At 38.5% G+C, this 19582-nt stretch overlaps 1 pseudogene; it reads right to left on the minus strand.

Annotated features, from left to right (window-relative positions):
- LOC129524817 (syncytin-2-like) overlaps positions 1-19582 on the minus strand; it is a 297355-nt pseudogene that overhangs the window by 224588 nt on the left and 53185 nt on the right.

Genomic DNA, 19582 nt, shown 5'->3' on the forward strand with positions numbered 1-19582 from the left:
TTCAGATGCAAGTAACAGAAAACAACTTTGCTCTGTCACCCAGGCTGGAATGCAGTGGCACAATCTCAGCTCACTGCAACCTCCGCCTCCCAGATTCAAGCAATTCTCCTGCCTCAGTCTCCCAAGTAGCTGGGATTACAGGCATGCACCACCACGCCCAGCTAATTTTTGTATTTTTGGTAGAGACAGGGTTTTGCCACGTTGGCCAGGCTGGTCTCGAACTCCTGACTTCAGGTGATCCACCCACCGCCGCCTCCCAAAGTGCTGGGATTACAGGCATGAGCCACCGCGCCCAGCCTAAACTGAAATTTCTAAGTCTCACTTCCAAATTTCTAGACAAGAGAACCTGATCAACCCACCTTGACCCAGCTCTGATTCAGACCCATGTGACTGTCCCCCAATTTTTCCTACCTTGATAGCATTCCTAACTTCTGCTTATATTTTGGGCTGTTGGTTCCTCTGGTCTCCCTTTTTCTATCTAGCCAACCACTCTGCTTTATATCTTTTAGAAATATCTAAAAAGTTTATGCTATGCTCCACCCATATCACCCTTCCTTGTTTTCCATTGCTTTTATGAAAGCATTCCCTCTGTATTGTCTCAAAGGAATTATGTTAGGAGGAAGTAGATGTGGGTAACCTCCCTGCCGTTTTAACACAATTGCCCCCATTCTTCAGCTACTTCTTGTTACTGTTCTTTATAGTCCTTCCTTTTGTCTAGTGCTATATCAAAGCATAACTTAAATTATGTCACTCCCCAGATCAAAGCCTTCAAAGACTCCCAAAAGTCTCCCAATGGCAGCAGGTACAAATTTCTTATCCTGACATTTAAGATCATTCATTATCCAGCTCATATAACTCTTTCTGGAAAACTGACCATTTGCCTTCTTGAACCTAATTCTTCATTCTAAAGTGCCCATTTGCTGCTCTTCTCCAAAGAGTCGCCACATGTAAGCATTTTCTACTATTAACTTTGCTGATCTCTTTCCTCTGCCTTACTGCTTATGCCAATTCCAACCCCAAAAACCATTAATCCTACTGACTCTCAAACATTCGGACCTCCTCTTGAAGCCTTCTTACCCATTCAGGTCACTGTCATATCTTATTTCAGAAAAATCCATATAACTCTGAACAAATCTTTCTTTTGACAATTATCTCCTCATTCCTTGTTTTTCATTGCTGCTAGATGTATTATCTCTCCCATTAAATTATAAGCAAATGAGAGAGAATGTCTTTATTCATCTTTTGCATCCCCTACAACACTTTACATTGTACATAGTACTTTCTCAAAAAGAATGAAATAAAGGTGGAAGAAGAAAATTCAATTTTTGCTTGGAGCTTATTCCTTCCTTTTTAATATTCCATCATAATTTCTATCACATTGCATTTTCAAAATCATTTTATTGTATGTTGCACTTCACAAAATTCGCTTTTACGTATTTGGAATCATTATTGTAGCCTTGATAAAACCAAGATCCAGGTGTTTCGCTCTTAGAATAGTTTCCTATTCACAGAAACACAACCCAGCAACCAAATATAACTTCAGACTGAAATCTTTGATTGCATTTCTCAAAAAGCACAAAGGGAATTCAAATACATGGTCCACAGTACCATCTATAAAAATCCCTCCTCTCTTCAATCCATTTCCATCAAATCTTGCAGCTACTCAGCAGAATGTCTCCCTCCCAAGCTCTTCCACTGCTCAGTTCAACACTGCTTTGCTTCCCTTACCTTCAGGTCAAGATGGGTTAATCAGATTCCCTGTCTTAAAAAATTAGGAGTATGACTAAGATACTTTGGTTCAACTTGAGCAGATCTTTTTAATGTAAGCAAATTCCACCTGTCATGGGAGAAGTCTATTTGACAAAGGAGAACTCTCCTACAGAAAGAAAGATATGCCTTTGCAGGCAGAGAATGAGTGGGCAGGGGAACGGGTTGACAATTATAAAATTCTCTTAGCCGTGGTAGCATGAAATCTTGTAACACCATGAATTTGACATTTAAACTAAGACAATGGTTTAAGAGACCGCTGTCTCCCCTCTTCATGCTTTCGCCTTTTAGGAAGAACTTGGAAATACACAAATAAAACTATCAGCGAATATCAAAACACATGACAAGCAGAAAATTTCACAGCTCATGGGTGTTTCTATGCAAGCCGAAGGAGAGGAGAAAGGCATCTTAGAAAAGAAAGAACTTCTGATGAATTTTACATATTTCAAAATTTTAGATAAACAGGCCAGGAAATATTTCAGATATGTTCTGCAGGCTCACCTGGGAAGCTCTCCAGAAGGCTGGCTGGCTATCTTGGATATCCCGGGATGTTCGATTGTCTTGGTCTGAAGGCTCTGGCTCTAGAGACAAAGGTGTGAGAGGCTGTGATGAATTGCAGAGAACTGAGGGAGCCACGTGGCTCCCAGTCCCATGACAGGGCTGCCCCTTTTGCTGTGGACTTGCAACTGCAGAAAGCAGCTGCCCTCACACAACATACCTCTTTCAGCTCATCTAGTTGTCTAATATTCATGCTATTTGTTTCCATTTTCTTTTGAGTTATTTTACCGAAATCCATTTCATCTTTATGCTCTTTCACTTTTGGCACGTTAGTTATTTCCTGCACTTAATTTTTAATCCCATCAACTTTTATACTTTTCACTTCTCATCCTCTTCCAATATATCTTAATCTTTTATCTCTTTTACGGTCACGGTTTTAACCTTTTATCTCATTGCCCTCTGGCCTCCTCTCATTTATTCTAAATCTCATCCACTTCTTCCTTTTATTATTTTTTTAATGTTAAGCCATTAACCTTTATTTGGGGTTTAATTCTCTTTTTTTTCTATTCCTCTTTATTCACTTTCTTTTTTCTATCTGACTCAATTTTTTTAAGTTAGACTTTCTTCTAAATATCTACCTTTCTTCATAAAATGAAAATGTGTTCTCTCTTCTTCCTCTTCTCCCCTTATAATTTTTTGTACTTAAAATTTTTATTTTTACAACAACTGGTAAGAAGTAAGGCCAAAGGGGTGTTGACTCCATACACAGGGGAGGCCGGAGACTTTCTGCTCACCTCTCACTGTACCTGTAGGCTGCCCTCCAGACTCCAGAATTCCCCACACCCCACTATCCCCAGGGACCTCCCAGTCCTATTTAGAAATCTCAGAACATTGTTACCTGGAGAGATAGAAAAACCTAGGAAGTAATGCTTTCCAGGGCTCTAGTTTTCCATATAGTAGGCTCACTTAATTCTCCCAAACCCATAGATTCCTGTTACCTTGATATGTCTGGGTTATACATGAGGCTCTGCAATTATTGTTGTATCATCATGAGAGAAGGGGACTTTTTAAAAAAATTCATGGAGATGTAAGAAAGCTAAAAAATAGGAATATATAGCGAAGATGATAGGCAGAAAGAATGAATGGGTTCAGAAAATGGGAGAGAAAAGGGCAAAACATCCCTGAATTTAGAGAAAAACATGTCAAAAATATTCCACAAGCAAGTAGGTAATGACAGCGAAGCACCTCCCTAGAAAGAACTCCCAAATACTGTGGGAAATATTTGACAAAGTATTAAATTTAGTGTGACTTGTTGAACCCACTAATTCAAAGTGGCCTTTGAATTCTTCCCTTCGATCTTGATTTGCTTTCCCACATTAAGGCTTACTGTCAGATGTGCTGTATCTTTGATTAATCATCAGATATTTACTTGACCTATTTTGGAGGATAAGGAATTCCAATACTTTTAGTACATCCAATGCAACCCTACCAGAGGCATCCAAAAACAGACAAATAGATTTCCTCTAGACTTTATTTTGAAAATAGGTATGTTAACCTACATGCAAAATTTCTCAGCAAATGAATCTATAATCAGAACCTTGTGGTGCTGAATGGGGCTTCTCTACCCTAGAAGCAATCATCACAGATTGTATCAGAGTCAGCTCTCTCTTTCCATTATCATCCTTAAGAATGATGCTACAAACAGAGTGTCAATTCTTCACACAAATGTATGAAAGCCACTCTGCATTTGTTGGTAAACATTCAGGGTCTTATAAATTTTTGTACCCTAATTTCATTTCTGCCTTTACGAGTGTTTTTTTCATATGATCAGTTTCTTCTGTGTCCATTTTTTCACTTATGTATTTTGTACTTAGTTTTATCTTGACATTATTTATGTTAAAAAGACTAATCTTTTCTAGAACAAGTTGATAATAAATAGAGAAACACTATTTAAAAGTTACATGACTATAATTAGTTGTGGTATGTAAACACTGGGGAGTAAGTAAATCTTTTTGATCATGGGAGTTACAGGACTTACACAGTTGAAGTAGTTTTTGCCATATGGCCAATGCACACTGCTGAGATAGACTCATGATAGGAATAGAAGTTATGAAATGACTGCAGCTGGTGATGAGCCAATGGAGAATAATAAAAGATTGAAAGAGCACATACCAAGGAATAATCTGCTACGTGTGGTGACACACACTAAGTATACAGAGAACTAGTTTATATTAACTATCAGGTCTTGGCCAAGTTATCAAATGCCTCAAAACCTCTTGTTTTCTCACCTGCAAAATGTAAATAACCAATACTTACGTCAAAGAATTTTTCTGAGGATTAAATGAGATAATACATGCAAACTGTTTAGCATAGTGTCTTTCATATAGTAAATGTGAAATAAGTGTTACTTAGTTTTAGAATATAAATAAATGAAAATAATTAAAGATAACTTCCAGGATTTGAGCTGGGTGACTGAGGAAATGGTGATGTAAGTGACAACTTTAGATAGTTGTTCTGGGAAAGAGAAAATTAGTATTAGGTTAGGTTACTACTTTTAATGGCATTTAAAGTAATGGCAAAACTGCAATTAATTTTGCACCAATCAGCCGGGCGTGGTGGCTCGTACCTGTAATCCCAGCATTTTGTGAGGCCGAGGAGGGCGGATCACCTGAGGTCAGGAGTTTGAGACCAGCCTGGCCAACATGGCAAAACCCCACCTCTACTAAAAATACAAAAAAATTAACCGGGCATGGTGATGTATGCCTGTAATCCCAGCTACTCAGGAGGCTGAGGCAAGAGAATAATTTGAACCCTGGAGGCGGAGATTGCAGTGAGCCAAGATTGCGCCACTGCACTCTAGCTTGGTGATGGAGTCGGACTCTGTCTCAAAAAAAAAAAATTTTGCACCAATCAAATATTATATCAGGATAGAGTTAGCATATTCCCACATGCTTCCTATCTGCCTTAATGTAAAAGCTGCAAAACGTCCATTTCCATTGCTTCCTCTTTCATTAGCACCAGCCCACTTGGATGCATCTGCCTGCTTTATTTACGTGCTGTTTACTACTTCTCCCTGATTATTAATGAAAATGTTAACTAAACCTCTCCCCTGTGGCTTACCACCAGACACCTTTTCCCAAATGGGGGTATGCCATAATTTATTGTGAATCTTTTACTTTTCTCCTCTCCAATCAGTTTCCAGAATCATAATTGGCTTTTTAAACAAAACAATTGGAACTAATTCATGGAATACATTATAATCACATCTGCCACATCTACAAATGGCAATTGATATTCATTAGCTGTAAATCCCCAAATCAGAAAAACCAAAAGGGAATAGGATGGACTAAAAGGAGTTTATGGGGGGAAAATTCTAGAATATTCTGTACCCTTTAAGTGGTGGAATGATGTGTGAAATAGGCCCCTAACCCCCAAGGCAAGTCAATTAAACTTTTCATCATATGATGACATAACCAAAGGTCTTTATTTTTAACATATTGAATATCTTATTTCCTTTGTTTTCAATTTTGTCCTACATTATTTGAAATTTTTCTTAGAAGGTTTTTATTTTTCTTATTTCCAATAGTCTTTTCCAGTAAAAGGTATTTGCTTAAACTAGAAATCATAATATAACATCCAGGATTTGTGAATTGAGGTATATGCTCTTTTCTGAAGAGAGTACATGCAACCACAGAGGCCTTCCTTTTGCCATAGCTTTGGGAGGAAGAGATGTAGAACCCATATACAATAGCATAAGAGAAAAGTGACCTTTAGGACAAAAGTATATGGGGTACAGCTGCAAGCTCACATTTTATTAGTTCTCACCTGCCCCTAGGGATAGTTGTGGCCCCAGAACTGCAGAGTAAGTTAAATAGCCAAGGTGGAAATAAATGGCCATTTTATTCCTCCACTAGACATGGGATCCTCTGACCAGGTTCCCCTGTGGGTATATGGGCCAGCAATCCTGTCATCTTCTCACATTCACAGGGTCCATAGCTTTAACTTCTCATGTTCATCATTGGGAGGTAGTCTGGTGTCAAGTATAGGCTTCTGAATCTCGGCTCCATTGCTTACTGACTCTTCAAGCCTCAGCTTCCACACTTGCAAGAAGAGAGTAATACCTACCTGGCAATATGGTTCAAAAGTCTTAGTAAAATCACTGGTATCAATCATATCCTAAGGAGGGTGATGGTGAATGCCAAAGATGAGAAGTTGGTTACCTGCTCACATCAGAGAATATCTGTTTTTTTTTTTTAATTAAAAAAAGCTTTAATGTTTTTAAGTCCTGAGTTTTAATGCCTAATATTTTAGAGTTTCAGGCCACCTGCCACAAGAAAGACTGCAACTTACACAGAAAGCTAAAGAGAACTGATGAAATTTTTAAATGAGTCATGGATTCCATAGCTGGTGCTATCTGCCTTTGTGTTAGTCTAATGAGCACCTAATGACTCCGTATAACTCAGCCAGGGAGCAAGTAAGGAGGGTAGGCAATTCCTTATACTGTCAACCTAGGTTTTAAGGCTAAAGTAGAAACTTCAAATGAAAAAAAAGATTTCTTTCCAGGACCATTGAACAATCATTTGGTTCAGTGTCTTTTCAAAGGAAGGCAATTGAGTTGAACTTCCTTTAGGATATTCTGCTGCAGAAAAAAAAAAAGACGTCTTTGAAGCTTCATGCAATGAGCTCTATCAGTCAACTTAAGGAAGCTGATTTAGCAAAACCAGCTGCAAGAAACTAAACACATTCAGAAATCAGCCTCTACTTCCACATATATTCCCTGAAATCTTGGTCCCTCTCTCACTGTAGCCCCCACTCTGTTCCTCTGCAGTATCATCTGGAAGAGTTGGAAAACTAAACAGAGTTTATAAATCTTTGTACTTCAGATGAAGCTCACTTGAGTTTCTGAATCCCATCTGTTACATATTCAACACTTCCCTTAACTTCCCTTTAAGCACTTTGATGCTGTTGTATTGCAAAAGTGACCTTGCAGGTACAGGAAAATAGTACCTCTGAGTTAGTAATCACCTGTTACATTGCCTCTAAAATGGCCATGAGGCTCTATAGATTAAGAAGAGTGCACTCCCCTACCCCATTAAAATCACTACTATTCCCCTGAAAGTGGTGATGCTCCCAGGAAAAAGGAATTACAAATACTTGACCCCTTCCTGCCCATCCAAGAGTGAAAAATGGCAACTATTCAATGGGGGGGTAGGGGAGTGGAAGGGACATTAAAAATGAGCCTATTTCTCTCCTTCTCATAGAATACACTGAAGAAAAACTAAATCTGGGGAGGGGCAGGTCTTGCTGACAGCAAAGATTTCTGACATTTGAAGAAAGAATTCTCTTCACAGAATAAAGCTACAAAGTAGATCAAAAACATAGTCTCAGTTCTAGCTCTAACAACATAAAGACCATTACAATAAATCATTTCTCCATGGAAGGATCTCTTGTATATATGAAGCTGTCAGAAGTCTCCCTTATACACATAAAGGGTACTACATTATATACCCCAAAAAAGAGTGCTATAAAACTAACTCGAGAATGGGAAAGATAAATGAACACCTACAACAGAGGTTGGGCAATTCCTAAATAGCAAAGGTCAGGAAAAATTCCTGGAGTAGGACTTTGATGCATTTCTATTCTCTTCATGACTGAGTGTGTCCCAGTAACACCCATCAATAAATGTCTGCTGGTGTTTTATAACCAGCTCACTTTTGCTGATTTCAGTTTCCGTCAGTTTTTCAGATAGAATAGCAACTTGTCACAGCTCCATAGGATAAAACCATGAAGGCTCTTTTGTTTTGGTGCTGGTAGCTTTTTATCTATTTATTTATTTTCAGTGTTCCATGGTTGCTATGAGCATCTCCTTTCTGATTGGTGTATTCAATTGCTGTTCTGCTTAGAATGGTCTCACTTCATAAATCTGTAATTAAAGAAACCAGTGAAGAATGTGGCAACCCCAAAGTTGAGGTGTATTTCTGACATGGGTCATATCTCTGCTCCTTTTGCCAAATGATACTGAAATATTAACGGCAAATTAGCATAAGGCACATCCTGTTTTAAGAGGAAATGTTGCAGAACAATATCTGTAACTGATGCATAAAATATAAGTTTTCTATTTTCACATGCAAAAGCAAACACACATATATCAAGGGTTTATTACTTGAGATTCTTCAAGTCAATAAAATTTTCCCTGTGGTATCTAGAACATAACAACTTAATTAAGTGTTCTCTGGTTTAAATACTTTGTCTTTAAACTTGTATAGAATATTCCATAAAGGTTTTTGTCATATAATTTTGGAAGACTGGATGTGAAAAAGGAGACGCTAAAGGAATCTTCATCTGCAGGTGGTTTTTCCTCCCTTGGTGTTGATCTGGGGCAGAAGATCACAGACACTAGAGTTATGCTTTAGGTGGTATATTTTGCCTCTGTATATATTGTGAACATAAATGGTGTGTGATAGTCAAAAAGTAGAAGAGAATACTTTATTTAATTTCTTCCTAAGATAAAGTAGTTGAGCTAAACACAGCTAAACCCACACTGCACCATGACTGACTGAGTCTTAGAGGAAATAAATCACTGTGAGAAAAAATTCTTATTTCTAGTGTTAACTGTTTTGGGGCAGAGAGACTGGCCAGCAAGAAGCATATTCAGCTTCGTTAGACAGATATTTGGGGAGAGGCTTGGCAGCGGTCCACTGGCCAATTGTGCACATAAATTCCCAACTCCAAGTTTGATGACTGTCAAGTTGGTAGCTTGATATCAACCACAGCAGGAGTATTTACCCCACAGAAATCAGCAGACACTACACAGGGCTACCCTTCTTCCCCCTTGTCCCATGCATCACCACCACCACCACCACCCACATCAGCTGGTAAACATTTACCAGCACACTACTGATTGGGAGCGACTATAAATAGTCTCACATAAAGTCACAGAATGGGGCTTCTGTGTAGGTTTTCATTTATCCTATTAGGGTAGTGGTGACCTGAGTACAACTCTACTACCAAGACCCAGGCCCAAATTAAGACAGGAGCTTGCACAGCCATGTTAGGAGCCATTAACATCATGTCTGCTATATCTAGTGTGACCATGTGATGGTAAATTGGTACCCCAGAGAATGGGGTGCTACTATAAAGATACCCAAAGATGTGGAAACAACTTTGGAACTGGGTAACAGGCAGAGGTTGGAACAGTTTGGAGGGCTCAGAGGAAGATAGGAAAATGTGGGCAAGTTTGGAACTTCGTAGAGACTTGGAGGGCTCAGAAGACAGGAAGATGTGGGAAAGTCTGGAACTTCCTAGAGACTTGCTGAATGGCTTTGACCAAAATGCTGATAGTGATACGGACAATGAAATCCAGGCTGAGGTGGTCTCAGATGGAGATAAGGAACTTGTCAGAAACTGGAGTAAATGTCACTCTTGCTATGGTTTAGCAGAGACTGGAGGCATTTTGCCCCTGCCCTGGAGATCTGTGAAACTTTGACCTTGAGAGAGATGATTTAGGGTATCTGGTGTAAGAAATTTCTAAGTGGCAAAGTGTTCAAGAGGAAACAGAGCATAAAAGTTTGGAAAATTTGCAGCCTCACAATGCAACAGAAAACAAAAACTATTTTCTGGGGAAAAATTCAAGCCCACTGCAGAAATTGGCATAAGTAACAAGGGGCTGAATGTTAATCACCAAGACAATGGAAAAAATGTCTCCAGGCCATGTCAGAGACCTTCACGGCAGTCCCTCCCATCACAGGCCTGGAGGTCTCAAAAGGAAAAATGCTTTTGTGGATCGGGCCCAGGGCCCCCCTGTTCTGTGCAGCCTTGGGATACAAAGCCCTGTGTCCCAGCTGCTTCAGCTCCAGCCAAGGCTAAAAGGGGGCAAGGTACGGCTCAGGCCCCTGCTTCAGAGGGTGCAAGCCCCAAGCCTCGGCAGCTTCCATGTGGTGTTGGTCCTGTGGGTGCACAGTAGACAAGAATTGAGATTCAGGAACCTCTGCCTAGATTTCAGAGGATGTATGGAAACACCTGGACATCCAGGTAGAAGTATCTTGCAGGGGCAGAGCCCTCATGGAGAACCTCTGCTAGGGCAGTGTGGAAGGGAAACATGGGATAAGAGCCTCCAAACAGAGTCCCCACTAAGGCACTGCCTAGTGGAGCTGTGAGAAGAGGGCCACCATCCTCCAGACCTCAGAATGGTAATCTACCCACAGCTTGCACCATGCACCTGGAAAAGTCATAGGCACTCAATGCCAGCCCATGAAAGCAGCAGGAAGGGGGGCTGTACCCTGCAACGCCACAGGGGTAGAGCTGCTCAAGGCCATGGGAGCCCACCTCTTACATCAGCATGACCTGGATGTGAGACATGGCATCAAAGGAGATCATTTTAAGGTTTAATGACTGCCCTATTGGATTTCAGACTTGCATGGGGCCTGTGGCCCCATTGTTTTGGCCAATTTCTCCCATTTGGAATGGGTGTATTTGTCCAATGCCTGTACCCACTTTGTATCTAGGAAGTAACTAACTTGGTTTTGATTTTGCAGGCTCATAGGTGGAAGGGACATGCCTTCTCTCAGATGAGACCTTGGACTTGGACTTTTGGGTTAATGCTGAAATGAGTTGAGACTTTGGGGGACTGTTGGAAAGGCATGATTGTGTTTTGAAATGTGAGGACATGAGATTTGGGAAGGGCCGGGGCAGAACGATATGGTTTGGCTGTGTCTCTACCCAAATCTCATCCCGAATTATAGTTCCTATAATCCCCACATGTCATGGGTGGGACCTGGTGGGAGGTAATTGAATCATGGGAGTGGTTACCTCCATGCTATTCTCATTATACGAGTGAGTTCTCATGAGATCTGATGGTTTTATAAAGTGCTTTTCCCCACCTTCACTCAGCACTTCTCCTTGTTGTCACCATGTAAAGAAGGGTATGTTTGCTTCCCCTTCCACCGTGATTATAAGTTTCCTGAGGCCTCCCCAGTCCTGAGGAACTGTGAGTCAATTAAAACCTCCTTCTTTTATAAATTACCCAGTCTCGGGTATTTCTTCATAGCTGCATGAGAATGGACTGATACAGACCGTATGCCCATTTCCCTGGGACATTTTCTAGTTTATGCCTATTTCCTGTCTGGTTTGAAATTTGTACCAGTTTTCATCTTGTAATAACAAAAGTATCATTCTTAATAGTTGTATTTTTGGAAAAGGAGAAATACATTTGGTAGATTTCCACTTTGTACTTCCAGCTTCTGCCATGGTCTGGTATACTGTGTGAGACACATGTGCAGTGGAGCAGAATTCTCACTCTAATACATGAGGAAATCTCAATAATTAAAGAGATAGATTTTTAAAACTCATAGTCACTTTAATACTTGGTTAGATCTGAAAGATGACAGTGATAACTCATTTCATTTTCTGACCCTTTGCAGACAGTCCCTTTTTGGAACAGTGGCAGAGTGCCTACTGATAACACAAAGTGTGCTCTGCCATTAGCACCCAGAGACTAATACCTTGTTGCAGCCACAGTTGTAGGGGGAGAAGCATCTAATGCTACTACTGGCACCTCTCGGCCAGTGGGTGGACAGGCCCCATGACCTGTGCTAAAATCTGCAAGCTACACAAAGGTGCAAGGTGTGGAGAGGGAGGGCTCAATGGCAAATGTGAGATATTACAGCTTGGATATATAAAAAAATACACATAAAAATTGAGACTAAGCAGTCCTGTTGTAGAGGATATACACCCAGTAGTAAAACTGCTAGATTATATGGTAGTTCTATTTTTAAATTTTGAAGAACCTCCACACTGTTTTCTATAATTGCCATACTAATTTAAATTCTCACCAACAGTGCATAAGGATTTCTTTTTCTCCACATCCTCACCAATATTTGTTATCTTTTGTCTTTTTGATAATAGTCATTCTAACTTATGTGAGGTGATATCTCATTGTGGTTTTAATTTGCATTTCCCTGATAATTAGTGAGGTTGAGCACTTTTTCTTAAACCTGTTGGCCATCTGTATGTCTTCTTTTGAGCTCTGTCTCTTCAGATCCTTTGCCCATTTTTAAAATTGGATTATTTGTTTTCTTGCTATTGAGTTGCTTGAGTTCCTTATATATTTTTGATGTTAACCCCTTATAAGAAATATGATTTGCAAATATTTCCTCCCAGTTTGGAGGTTGTCTCTTCACTCCCTTTATTGTCTCCTTTACTGTGCAGAAGCTTTTTAGTTTGACATATTCCAATTTGTCTATTTTTGCTTTTGTTGCCTGTGCATTTGGGGTCACACCCAAAAAATTATTGCCCAGACCAATGTCATGGAGCTTTTATTCTACGTTTTTCTTGTAGCAGTTTTAGAGTTTCAGGCCTTAAATTTAAGTCTTTAATTGATGTTGAGCTAATTTTTGTATATGTTGTGAGATAAGGGTCCAATTTCATTCTTCTGCATGTGGATATCCAGTTGTCACACACCATTTATTTAAAGGATTGTCCTTTCCCAATTGTGTGTTCAGAGCAATTTTGTTGAAGATCACTCGGCTGTAAATGCATGGATTTATTTCTAGGCTTCCTGTCCATCTCCATTTTTCTATTTGTCTTTTTTTTATACCAGTGCTATGCTGTTTTGCTTACTGTAGCTTTGTGGTATATTTTGACATCAGATAGTTGATGCCTCTAGCTTTGTTCTTTTTGCTCAAGATTGCTTTGGCTATTTGGGGTCTTTTGTAGTTCCATACAAATTTCAGGAATTTTTTTTCTATTTCTGTAAAAAATGCCACTGAAATTTTAATAAGAATTTCATTGAATCTGTAGATCACTTTGAGTAATATGGCCAGTTGAACAACGTTAATTCTTTTAATTCATGAACATAGAATACCTTTTTATTTTTGTGTCTTCAATTTCTTTCATCAATGTTTTACAGTTTTCAGTGTGTTGGTCTTTTACCTCATTCATTAAACTTATTCCTAAGTAATTTTTATGCTATTGTAAATGGGATGGGTTTTTCTTTTTTGAAATTTTTTATTTATTTATTTTTAAATTTATATTCTTTTCTTTTCTCTTCCTCTTCCTCTCCCCACTATCTTTCCCATCCTGTGATAACTACCATTCTACTTGCTATCTTCATGAGGTTCACTTTTTTACCTCCCATATATGAAATCATGTGATACTTGTTTTTCTGTGCTTGGCTTATTGCACTTAATATAATAGCTTCCAGTTTCGTCTATGTTGCTGCAAATGACAGGATTTCATTCTTTTTAAGACTCAATAACATTCTGTTGCGTGTATACACCACATTTTCTTTATCCATTCATTCATTTTTGGGCACTTAGGTTGATTTCATATTATGGATATTATGAATAGTACCACAATGAACATGGGAGTGCAGATGTCTCTTTGATATATTGATTTTCCTTCTTTTAGTGTATACCTAGTAGTGAGATTGCTGGGTCATATGGTAGTTCTATTTTCAGTTTTTCAAAGAATCTCCGTGCTGTTCTCCATAGTGGCTGTACTAATTTACATTTCCTTCAACAGTACATGAGTGTCCCCTTTCTGCACATCCTCACCAGCATCTGTTATTCTCTGACTTTTTGATACAAGCCATCTTAACTGGGGTGAGATAATATCTCATCATGGTATTGATTTGCATTTCTCTGATGAGTAGTTATATTATTTTTTTTTTGTTAACCTGTTGGCCACTTGTATGGCTTCTTTTGAGAAGTGTTTGTTCAGATCTTTTGCCCATTTTTAAATCGGATTATTTGTTTTTGCCACTAAGTTGTTTGAGCTCCTTATATATTCTGGTTACTAATTCCTTGTCAGACGGACAGTTTGCACATATTTTCTCTCATTCTGTAGGTTGTCTCTTCAGTTTGTTGATTGTTTCCTTTGCTGTGCAGAAGCTTTTTAGCTTGTCATAACCCCATTTGTCTATTTTTGCTTTGGTTGCCTGTGCCTTTGAGTTCTGTCTTAGAGAAAATAAAAGTCTTTGCCTAGACTAGTGTCCTAAAGTGCTTCCCAATGTTTCCTTCTACTAGTTTCATATATTCAGGTCTTAGATTTAAGTCTTCAATTCATTAATTCATTTTGAATTGAATGTTGTGAGAGATAAGGTCTAGTTTCATTCCTCTGCATATAGTTATCCAGTTTTCCCATTTATTGAAATGACTGTCCTTTCCCCATTGTATGTTCTTAGCACCACTGTTCAGGATAAATTTGCTATAAATGCATGGACTTATTTATGGGTTCTCTATCGTGTTCCACTGGAATATGCATCTGTTTTTATGCCAGTGTCATGCTGTTTTGCTTATTATAGCTTTGTAGTAAATTTTCAAGTCAGGTATTGTGATGCTTCCAGCTTTGTTCTTTTTGCTCAGGATTGCTTTAGCTATTTGGGATCTTTTGTGGTTTTATATAAATTTTAGGATTTTTTTCTATTTGTGTGAAGAATGTCATTGGTATTTTGATAGGAATTACAGTGAATCTTTAAATTGCCTTGGGTAATTTTGGCCTTTTAACACTATTAATTCTTCCAATCCCTGAACATTGAATATCTTTCCAGTTTTTGTGTCCTCTTCAACTGCTTTCTTTCAATTCCTTTTATTAGATTTGTATAGTTTTCCTTGTATAGATCTTTCACTTCTTTAGTTATACTGATTTCCAAGTGTTTCATATTCTTTGTAGCTATTGTAAATGGGGTTGCTTTCTCTAATTTTTTCAGACTGTTTGTTATTGGCATATATAAATGCTACTAATTTTTGTGTGTTGATTTTGTATTCTGCAATTTTACTAAATTTATCAGTTCTAATAGTTTTTTGGTGAGTCTTTAGGTTTTTCCAAATATAAGATCATGCTATCTGTAAACAAGGCTAATTTGACTTCTTCATTTCCAACTTAGATGCCCTTTATTTATTTCCCTTGATTAATTGCTCTGGCCAGAACTTCCAGTGTTATGTTAAATAACAGTTGTGAACATGGGCATCTTTGTCTTGTTCCAGTCCTTAGAGAAAAGCCCTTTAATTTTTCCCTGTAAGGTACAATGTCAGCTATAGGTTTGTCACATATACTTTACTATTTTGAGGTACGTTCCTTCTATATCCATTTTAATAAGGGTTTTATCATAAAGGATTTTGAATTGTATTGAATGCAATTTATGTTCTTGATTCTGTTAATGTGATTTATCACGTTTATAGATTTGCATACATTTAACCACTCTCGCATCTCTGGGATGAGTGCCATTTGATCATGGTGAATGGTCTTCTTAATATGCTGTTGAATTTGGTTTGCTAGTATTTTGCTGAGAATTTTTACATCTATGTTCACCAATGATATTGGCCTGTAGTTTTCTTTTTTGTTATATCTTTGTCTGGTTTCACTATTAGGTTAGTACTGGCCTCATAAAATGAATCTGGAAGTATTCCCTACTAGAAGAAATGGATAAATTCCTGGATACAACAGCCTACTGAGATTGAACCAGGAAGAAATAGAAAATCTCAACAAACCAATAACAACTAATGGAACCAAGCCATAATAAAATGTCTCCCATCAAAGAAAGGCCCAGGACCTATGGTTTCACTATTGCATTCTATGAAATGTTAAAGAGAACTAATACCAATTCTATTCAAACTATGCAAAAAATAATTGAAGAGCAGGGAATACTTCCAGATTCATTTTATGAGGCCAGTACCAACGTAATAGTGAAACCAGACAGATATAACAAAAAAGAAAACCACAGGCCAATATCATTGATGAACATAGATGTGAAAATTCTCAGTAAAATACTAGCAAAAGTACCTGTAAAATTAAAAATATTTAGGCTAAACTTCCTACACATTTAAATACCAAAAAAGCAGTGAAAGTGTACACCATTTAGTTGAATTTGCTATTGTTTTACCAAGCACCTTAGCATCTGTAGAGAAATCATTTTATTTTATTGATGGAAAATATTATACTCTACCAAGAAGAGCAATTGAAAAAAGCAACAATTGCCAACTTATTACCATAAGACACAACTTTAAAGAAGATGAAAGGCAATTTGTTTAAAATAATCTTAAGAATAAGACTATATTTAAAAAAATTCTTCAGAAAAATTCCAGTGACACAGTACTAGAGAAAACATAGCTAAGAATCTGATCAACATATATGAATATATACCAGGAAGAATTATACTGCTTGTATTGTTTTTAAATATTCAGATATTTGAATATTAAGTTTTTATTTTGCTTTACAATTCATAGATATGTTATTTATTTTTTAATAGATTTTTTAAATAGCTATTGAATGGATTGGTTATATAAATTCACCAACAAAATAAAACAATTTGATGGTCAGCAAATAATTTTGGAGAATATAATTTTAATGATTTTTATCACCTCTTTGATTTTCTAAAGCCTCCCAGTTTGGATGATAAATTATATGGTCACTCTAGCCCTGGCCCATCATAGAAAAATAATAATTTCTATTCTAGGACCTACTGCAGAAGAAGAGAGAACTCAGCAACTAGTGCCACTTCCATTTTTTCCTTTTGACCTGTGCTAATAATTAGAGGATTTGTTTTGTTTTCTGGCCTCATAAAATGAATCTGGATCTGTTTTTTTTTGTTTTTTTTTGTTTGTTTGTTTGTTTTTGCAGTTGCAAGATTTAATAGAGTGAAAACAGAGCTTCCATAAAATGGGAGGGGACCCAAAGGGGGTTGCCATTGCCTGCTCGAATGCCTGGGTTTATATCCCGATCATTGTCCCCCGCCCTGTGCTCTCAGGTGATAGATGATTGGCTATTTATTTACCTTCTGTTTTTGCCTAATCAGCATTTTAGTGAACTCTCTTTACTACCTGATTGGTTGGGTGTGAGCTAAGTTGCAAGCCCCGTGTTTAAAGGTGGATGCGGTCACCTCCCCAGCTAGGCTTAGGGATTCTTAGTCGGCCTAGGAAATCCAGCTAGTCATGTCTCTCGGTTACCCCTCTCGACAGGAAAACCCAAGTGCTGTTGGGAAGGTTGGCCGACAACCACTCTAACTGCTTCCTGCTGAATTGGCGCATAGTAGGGGTCGTGCAGTTGAGATTTCCTCGGGAGGGGTGCCTTCGATGTCACTAGCATCGGAACATGGGCTAGCAGGCCTGTCCAGGGGTCCGCAGTGGATCTTAGTCATGGACTGCATCTGGGGCTTCATTTGAAGAACAATTTGTAGTTTTACAACTTTGATTCTGGAAGAGACAAACTTAACAAGGAGGTTAAAGATACAGGGATTTAAATGTATAGCCTGCAGTGCAGGGGATTATTTCTTTGGCACACTTCACGGGCCCTGACTATCTGCTTGACAGTTTTGAAAAGGCCTCGTCCAGTAAATAATGATTTGGCCATCTGATGGGTGTTATCAATACCTAAGTGAAAGGTTTGGTGAAGGGTTTTAAGTAATTTGCAATGGTTAGCTGCAGGCATGAGGACATAGTTTCCTCCCCTCAGGATAGCTAGCCACCGAAGAAGGAAAAATACTTTTGGATTTGTTTTCTTTTTAAGCATCCAGTGTTAAGCCTACGGGTGGGCCAAGGAAAACTGTAATAAGCTCAAAGTAAATTATCAAGGCACTTTATAGAAACCATTCAGCAATAGCATCCGATATATTTATTGTATCAATCCTCATATAAAGATTTACTTTTACACTTTTAACATTTTATTTTCCTTAACGAAAGATAGAACTATCTGTTTGACCAAAAATTGTTTCTTTCCAAACTCCTGCCCTCACATCTTATAAGATTAAGTATGTAAGTGATGAAGTAGCCAGTGGCTTTGTTTATTTTGAATAAGTGCTTGATTCAACAACAAACAGAAGACAGCTAATTAGCCATGGTAGTTTTCTGCTTTAATATTGCCCAATCAACCAGGGAAAGAATGATTCCCATTGAAAACTCAGGAGTTCTGAGTTTGAGTCCAGAGTTTGAGCAAACTATCCATTATGTACTGAATTGTGTTCCCCCAGAAAGACAGGTTAAAGTCCTCACTCATAATTCTTCAGAATATGAAAACATTATTTGGAAATGGGATCTTTGTAGATGTAGTTAGGTAAGTTACGAAGTCTTACTAGGCTAAGGCGGGCCCTTAACACAATATGACTGGTATCCTTATAAGATGAGGGAAATCTGGACAGAGACACAGGAAGGAAGAACACCAAATAAAGACAGAGGCAAGATTGGGGTGACGCAGCTACAAACCAGGGAATGCCAAGGATGGCCAGCCACCACCAGAAAGAGAGGGGCCTGGAACAGATTTGCCCTCAGGGACCTTAAAAGGAACCTATTCTATTGATACTTTGATTTAGGACTTCTGGAACTGACAGACAATAAATTTCTTTTGTTTTAAGCTACTCTGTTTATAACACTTTGTTACTGCAGCCCTAAAAAACTAGTACACTCTCTAATCCCTGTAACCCTCAGTTTCCTCCTGTGTACAACGAGTGCACTAGTAAAATCCACTCTCAAGCTTGTAGTGAAAATCAGAGTACTTAATGTCTGGAAAAGCACTCTGTGAACTGTAGAGCACTAAACCCATGACACAGACACCTTGGAAGGAAGAAGGATCCACAATTCCCCTCCTCTGAGATTTTCCCAGGAACACATCCCGCCACCTGACCCAAGAAGGCAAATCAGATTTTCTCTCTTATGAATAAGGAGTTGATACCAAAGCTCTGATCATTCTGTGTAGAGCACCTGACCTGAAGGACAGCCACCTTTTTCACTGCACTGAAAGCAAGGGGAGAGAGTCTGCAGGAAGAAAGGCATGAAGCAGAATCCCAAGAAACACGGGGATGTTAGGCCACACAGCCCCAGAGAAAGACTCACAGGATATCTGCATGGTTCCCTCAGGCTTTCTCATTCTTGCTTCACACCCTTTCCTCTGGACTGTAAGCACCTTGCACCTGCATCTTTTCCTGTACTCCTCTGTCACTGGGAGGATGTCAATATGAAGCTAAAATATAAATACATACAATGGCATTAAAATGATAGAATATAAGAGATAAGAGGTGAGAAAAAGGGTGGGAGGGCGTGGTGGGGGAGAGAGAGAGACTGAGAGAAAGACTCAGGCTTACTTTTTTTGACAGTTCAATATAAATCATGCAAACTCTGGGCTACACCCCAACTGAAAGGCTACAAGAGCTATAATTACTGCATATTAATGACATCACTCCAATTGATTTTGAAAAGAAAATCGCTACGTGATATCTGCTAACATTATTTAGTATTTCTGAGACCTCAATTTTATCCCCTATAATGGTTGAACAAACTCTATTAGTGGTTCATAAAACTGGGGATGCTGGAGGTATAGGGGTCGTTGATAT

The sequence above is a fragment of the Gorilla gorilla genome, chromosome 8 (assembly GCF_029281585.2).
Source record: "Gorilla gorilla gorilla isolate KB3781 chromosome 8, NHGRI_mGorGor1-v2.1_pri, whole genome shotgun sequence".
NCBI classification, from domain to species: Eukaryota; Metazoa; Chordata; class Mammalia; order Primates; family Hominidae; genus Gorilla; species Gorilla gorilla.